The sequence below is a fragment of the Cryptotermes secundus genome, unplaced genomic scaffold, assembly GCF_002891405.2.
Source record: "Cryptotermes secundus unplaced genomic scaffold, Csec_1.0 scaffold743, whole genome shotgun sequence".
Lineage (NCBI taxonomy): Eukaryota > Metazoa > Arthropoda > Insecta > Blattodea > Kalotermitidae > Cryptotermes > Cryptotermes secundus.
In genome coordinates this window covers 750,600-758,273 of record NW_019745093.1, presented here as the reverse complement: position 1 = coordinate 758,273, position 7,674 = coordinate 750,600, and the positions used below count along the sequence as shown (strand labels likewise).

The window sequence follows — 7,674 nt, the reverse complement described above, 5'->3', positions numbered from 1 at the left end:
ATGATAATAAATTGTACATATATATTTATATTTGTATTTTACTATATTAACTATGTGACTGGTTCTATATCTATGTATATGGATTTATGGAATATACAAGAAATGAATGGAATGAATGAAGCGCCACTAATTTCTGGTACTCTCTCATCAAATGCATGCTCCTACTCCTTCCTATGAGCATTTGAATTCTTCATAACTTTTCTATTTTCCACTAAAGCTCAATATATTTCCTTTTCTACATCTCGTAAAAACTATGGCTGTCTCACCCCCTGCACATTCTGCCTCACTTCAATTACATTTGCAGTTGAGTTCATTGGACCAATAGACTAATTGGAAGACAGAAGATTATTTGTCACACCTGAAAATAAAAATAACATTTTGTTAATTCCCTCTTAATTGTTTCTTACATGTGTAATGCTTATCATGTTCACGCTCTTCCATTAACCACAATCACATATACAATTACTCGACTCTTTCTAATACCAGCAATAAAATGATTTCCTCTTGCATTCAGACTCAACACTACCTGAGCTACTTTTGACCACTGGCTGGTTCCTGACTGTCTGAGCTCTCATCCGATGGATCTGCAATACTCTGCACGTCTGAAAATAAACCTGCCTTCTACCTGAAGACCATACATTTATAAAACTATAATTAGTTATGTACAATACACATTAATACTAGAAATACCGACAAATACATTTGCTATCAGTGTGAGGTGTGCAACTTTTAAGTACCACAAGATTGAAGGAAATCATATTTAAATCATTGNCTTACATAAATGTATACTGTCACGTGTAATTGGTAACTTGGATTCACTGACCACACACTGATCTTAACTACAAGTAACTACAGTGCTATCACCAACACACAATCTACAATTTACTACAGCACAAACTAAGTCTTCTCAGGCTGCTGTGTCTTCACTGGTTGTTCCCTGGTAATGGCTTTCAACAGCAGCTGTTCCCCTTACTGTGGGTTCACGAACTATCCCCATGCCTCAGCTACCAGCTTCTAGCACCAACCACTCATTAATGCCTTAACCTCAGCAGTTCTGATTGCTCACCAACTAACACATTTCACTCCACTACACTGCATTAACTGAACTCAGTCATGTGATATAGCTGTGGAGTGGGCCACATAGGAAGAAACTGCATCAAACATTACTTCCAATGTTGAGCGCGGGCTGCTGCCTCACAATGGTTGTTGTATTGATGTTTTGCGGTCATTGCCTAGCAATAGTCTACATGCTACCTGCAGGCACACTTCAGTATCTCATCCTCAAACCAAGATTTTCTGTATGGTAGGGTCTAGAACATTGACCTTACAGAATTAATCAACTGAGAGTCCCTGGTGGACCCTGACTTGCCAGGCACTACTGCATGGGAAGGCACTGATGATGGCTTAGAAGCCAGAAACATTATGATAAACTAATAGACTACAGAATAATTGCTGATGGTATTGAATTCTATTTAAGAATTAAATTAAAACTTAAATTAATTAAAAATTAAGGTATGGGAACACTTTTCTAACACCTTAAGAAATTTTGCAGGACACAAGATACGAATGAATATTATGAAGATAAAAAGTTCATAAATGAATTTTGATATGAAACAAACACCCTGATGAAATTCAGCTGTCTGCCATAATGCTGTCTAAGCAAACACAAAATACTTTGCATATTCAGATTTTTCCATGCAAAAATTGCTAATCTGTCTAATATGTCTCCCACTGAACTCACCACTCACAAAATTCATTATGCTTCTCATACACTTTTCACTGTCAATCCATTTATTTTCATTTCTACACATCTGAGAACAAGATTTCCGATTGTATGCACAGTTCAGGACGTGACTGTCCAGTATTTGTTGCAGTTCAAAATATAGGGAGTAGGAAAGCTGCACCCTTCATCACCCTACACATGGCTAGTTCCACCAACTCTTGTGTACATTTCCACACAGCCTATTACATGCCATTAACTCCGACATTTCGAAGAAAGCTCTTTAAAAGCCGAGATTGAGGTCACCTGGTTTCTAAGACTGTACCCTTGTTAAAAGGCAAGGCATTTTTGAAGAATATGTGGCCTGGGAAGAACTCCTTACAATATCTTCACATGTCTTGTGTGATGTACTTCAAAGCATCTGTCACATTTTTTACTGCACATCTTGCAGAAGCACAGTGCCTTGCCTCAATCTGTTTTACACATGACACAGATCACACACCCCATTTTCCTTCCTGTCACTAATATGTGGCTCTTCATTCAACCTCCAAACATATCGGCCACTTGATGGCCTGCCTCAGTTAACCTTTGCCATTCTTCAAACAGCAGTCTTTCTTTCGAGCACTGGGGATCTTACATCACTCTTCCTAAACCTAACTTAAAAAGTCTCTTACTGAAATGTTCCTGGAACAACACATACTCGAAGCTTGAACTCGCTTCTGGAAGCCACACCTTTTCCTGCATCACCTCTTCACTGTCCTCTTAAACAGATACAAGTGAGTATAGTAGTCACTGCTGCAGAACCTTCCAGCATGTTTAGCATAATCAGACATCTTTGGCTTCACTCTTGCTGCTTTGTTCAGATATTTAGAGGGCACTTACCCCACTTCATTCCTGCTTTTTGTGTGAAAAGTACTGAGATCTGCAGCAAAATGTTTGTCCTGCCATGCTACAGCAAATTTCTCATTGTCTCTGAATAAAATCAAATTCCTTTCCTCCGTTTTCATCAGTTCCCTTTCCGATGTTTAGGCATTCACTTTCTGGATGTCATTGCTGTGCCTTTTGTTACCGTGTCCATGCTCAGTAGCTCTTGAGCTAACAGGAGACACCCAGTACTTGGTGCTGTTAGCACATCTGGAAGGTTGGATGGTGTGGCCTTCGACGAGAGCTCAACCCCACTCTTTCACTGCTCGTAATCCTCACACCTCCAATAGGATATAGCGAATAGCACTGCAGACCAATGGTTACATTCAAACGATTTCTTATGATATGAAGAATCCTGGGTGTTAAAGTAACAGTGGGTACTTCCATTTTGCAGATTTCTGGTCCAATGAATCTTGTGCTGCTAAGGGTATATTCAAATAATAACAGTTCATAACAAAAACAAAAAACAACTAATGTCACATGTGACCTAATAGCAATATATGTTGGGGAAATTTTACACATTTCAGAACCTAAAGCATAATAATTGCAAAGCATTATTTTAAATTTGATGTAGCAGTTAATTTGGTGCAGGTATTTCAAATTCTCATAACTCAAAACAATGTCTTGTTGAATATTTGGACCGAAATATACTTTCTGCACAATATAAAACTTTACTCACCGCATTCTTGCCCCTTTCTCTGATTCATGTGTGAACCTACAAACCCATACAACAGGACTGCTACTATATGGCATATCAGGATACAAAAGCAACGAGTTTAACACTGAGGCAGAGCTATGTGCATTTTAAATAATAGATCCCAATGAGCCTTGTGTTTACCTCCTTGGTGCTTCGCATTTATTTCTCCCAATCTTTACTTTTGAAACCAAGTTTTGTTGAGTGGTCCTTAGAGAAGTGGTACGTGTGGGCATAATTTTGTAACATCATATATCAGAAAATTGTTTCCTTATCATTAGACAATTCTGGTGAGTGTTCAGATACTTGTGAAGAAGCGTTCTTGATATCTGGAATACAATTCCAATAAGTATTTTGCAGTGTGAACAAGAGAAAGACACATTTTCCAGGCTCATTTCTTGACAATTTAAATGTCACTGGCAGCTGAAAATGATCTATTGCAATTTTCAAAGTCTCTGTCATAACATCAGATTATCTCTTGTAATTCCAAAACTTACAGATATATCCTGAGACATTCTTGTAACATGGAAAGGTTTCCACATGCACACTGTATCCAATGGTCTGTAACAGCCTTCTAAAACATGCATTGCTTATAAACAGGTACATCTTCTACTTAATATATTGTACACTATCTGATGTGAAATCTCTGAATCCTTGTTTCCAACACTGTATTAACCAGACTGGGAGAAATGAAGGCTCATAAACACAGTTGTTGCCCATTAGAATAAGGGGTCATAAAAACAATAACGGATTAAAAGCAAGGTCTTGTTCTCAGAATCGCTAGATTTTTAACCTGTTTTACTTACCACATTGTATAAAACCTAATGTGATATCTATCAAATTCATGTTCCAAATATTGTATTAACATAACTGGAAGGAACGAAGGCTCATCCACACTGATGTTGCCTGTAAGAATAAGAGGACACATCAATCATAATGACAGCTTACAATGACTTGTTCTACATACAAAATCGTACATTACCTCACACGAAATCTCCAAATTCATGCCTCCAACACTGTGTTAACCTGACTTTGAGAAATGAAGGCTCATCCACACTGATGTTGCCTGTAAGAATAAAAGGTCACACAAATCATTATGATACTTACAATGACTTGAACTACATACAACATTGTAGATTACCTGACGTGAAATCGCTGCATTTATTTTTTGAGGATTGTACTACCCTGAGTGGGAGAATTGTAGGTTCATCAACAGTGGTGTCGCCCCTAAAAGAAAAAGATTATACCAACATTAATAATGCTTTATAAAGGACATATATAATTGACCACTGTACACTCCCTGATATGAAATGTCTAATTTCTTGGTTTCAACATAGGAATACACTGACTAGCTGCAATTCAGTTATGAACTAATTTTTTCATGCAAATAAGTTGTACCTACATTCCTGAAAGCTTATTGTGATTTTTTTTTCAACTGACCACACTGTACACTACCTGAATCAAAAATTTCCAAATGCTTTTTTCATATGTATTTTATCCTGCGTAGCAGCAATGAAGACCCATTAACACAGATGTTCCCTGTAAAATAAGTTGTATCAGCTTTATGACAGCTCATAAGGATGGATGCCTCTAACTGGCCTCCCTGTACACTACCTGATATAAAACTCAGATTTCAGATTTCCTAAATACTATTAAACTGATTGGCAAATATTAAGTCTCATAAACACCATTGTTACCTGCAAATGATGAGTGATAGGAACATTAATGACAATTCATAAAGATGACTTATTCAGCTCACCACACTGTACAGTACATGATGTGAAATCTGTGACTTGTGTTTCCATCATTGCATTAACCTGAAAAGCAGCAATTAAGACTCAACATAGTTGTTCCCTGTAAAATAAGACATGTTATCATCATTAATGACAGCTCATAAAGATGGATCCCTTCAGTTGACAAAAATGTACAGTACCTGATGTGACATTTCTGAAATCATGTTTCCAGTAGGGTTTTAATCAGATTTGTAGCAACGTTTGCCCATTAACACTGTTCTTGCCTGAAAGAATAAGAGGCCATACCAACATTAATCCTAACTTAAAAGGGACTTGTTCAACTTACCACATTGTACACTACCTGAAGTGACATCTGTGAAATATACGCCATGAAGGTGTATGGGGGAGTGGATATATAGATCCACATTTTCTTGATCTCGGCACTAGCTAGAGGTTGAGTGGTCAGCTTCAAGTCCCGACCGCTTCATCCCCGGGAAAGCCAACGTTAAGTTAAGGTAAAAAAGTAAAGTTGTCCCTGTGCTCAACAAATTTAAGCCCTATGCCATGAAGGCGTTTGNTTCATAAAATGTTGGGAAATTCTTGAGTAGCTGCAGATTTGACCTCTCAAGAAGGGCCCAGCTCCATAAGCAAGTAATAGGAAATCCAAATTATAGGTGTAGTCTAACACAAAGAAATTGGTTTTTAATTCAATGTCCGAGCGAATAAAATAATCGCGTTTGCACAATTTCTAATACTTCTTTTCCCCGACCGCTTTAACCCCGAGGAAAACGCCCCCGGTACCCATTGGATAGGAGGTTGGGTGGACACTAGGGCCGGTCTGGACGATTTAAAGAGAAAAGAAAATTCCTGACCCTACCGGGTCTCGNCCATGTGAATAATATCCATCAAATGAGAGGTTTGCTAGTGTGTCCATGAGGTTGTTCGGAAGGAAGTCATAAAAGCGAAACGAATCTGCAGTATTCTAACAGGTCCTGCCATGTTGAGTCACATGAATACGAAGACGTGGCATATGGACCAATGTCTCTGTGCGAAGTGAAACAGGGCAACTGCTTTATATCNTATATTGAGTAAATGAGATGAAAAGTTACGGATATGATACACCTGGTTTCAGATTGGGACCACTGGAGGGGGTAATGAACCGTGTGGTTCTTAAATATGCTGCAGTTTGTGTACCTGAGCGNTCTTATGAAAAGAATTAACGTCGTCAATGATCATTATATCTTACAACTATTTAAACATTGTACATTTAACATTAATTGAGCTGGGAGGGTTTGGGGGAGTGAGAAAACAGAGCTTGGAAAAAGAACGAATATTATTACCGAAAAGAGTGATCCCGTAATGATATGCTTAAATGGCTGAAACTCTGTAAGCATATTCTCTGCCTGCACATGTAANAAGATTCAGCTCCACGGCTTCAATTCATGAGCCCGTTTCTTTCAACGTGAAACTGAGTTCTTGATAGCTTGATAGACCTACACCCCAGACATTTCTTCTACGGGTCTCTTACACAATGCCGCTCTTAATGATAAAATGTTTCCATATAACACTTCAAATAAGAGGACCTTTCTAAAGTCCTTGGTTCGAAACATGCGGTGCCATACATGAAAGCAAGTCTCATAAATCCACGATTCTCAGAGTTACACTTGCACACTGGAACAATCTGGAAGAAAACCTGTATCCGCAGATGAGCCGCAACTGAACAAAGCGGAACCTGACATCTGCGTAGGACGCGTGTGGGCAGACTATATGATNAGAAGAGGCCTCCAACCCTAATACATCTCCATTTGTCACAAACGGAACTTACCTTGCCCAACCCGTTGCCGCAGACAGACTGACGTCCAACCCTAAGAACCAAACATGTCGGAACACGTGATCTACAGAGCAGAGTTGGGCAGAGAGGGGCGGGGTTCGAAACCGCAGGAACAAGAAATGAGCAGAAAATTTTGACGTCATATCCAACCTTCCTTCCTGTCATCTGTGAAGGACAATTCCGTTCGGTTCGCCAAATACTACCGAATTATGTATGGCAGATGTCGAAAGCGCAGTTGGTAACTTTGTAACCCATTACGGCCACAACATNCGGGTTTCATAAAATGTTGGGAAATTCTTGAGTAGCTGCAGATTTGACCTCTCAAGAAGGGCCCAGCTCCATAAGCAAGTAATAGGANACATCAATCTTGAAAGTGTTAATACTATAGGGACCGTGTGACCTCGTAGCTGTGCATGTACATTTCGGAAGTGCATATTCCCACCATATACAGGATAAAAACGGAGGAATGTGTTTATACAAAACAATACGCATATACCAGGCTCTACTGTGCCATTACTTAGGCCACAATCTGGTTCTTCATTACCAGGAAAACCTAAAAAATTGTAGTAACAACTGACGTATGATAATTTATGGTTGATGAACGTAGATTATAGGTACACATTCTTTATAAATATAATGTTGCAGTCCATAACAAGAAATTCTAGATATCTGTACAGCTGCCAGTATGGGCACCATGCGTGGTCCATCGACTATCCTGACAAAGGTTATTCGTGGTTTTCCTCAACCCGTCAAAGCTAATGCCTAGATAGTA

The 7,674-nt window shown here is 38.9% G+C and overlaps 1 long non-coding RNA gene across 5 annotated transcripts; it reads right to left on the bottom strand.

Annotated features, from left to right (window-relative positions):
* Positions 1-25: 25 nt before the first annotated feature.
* On the bottom strand, positions 26-7,054 carry LOC111874963. Of its 5 annotated transcripts, XR_004514147.1 has the most exons (9): positions 6,897-7,054; positions 5,272-5,355; positions 5,036-5,155; positions 4,794-4,877; positions 4,480-4,565; positions 4,321-4,404; positions 4,145-4,244; positions 527-625; positions 26-358 (listed from the first exon to the last, which is right to left on the bottom strand). It is a non-coding gene; the product is annotated as an uncharacterized LOC111874963 (long non-coding RNA). The 5 variants fall into 5 exon arrangements; XR_002844639.2 differs by lacking the exon at positions 527-625; XR_004514149.1 differs by lacking the exon at positions 527-625 and having other exon boundaries at positions 4,145-4,234.
* Between the last annotated feature and the right edge of the window lie 620 nt (positions 7,055-7,674).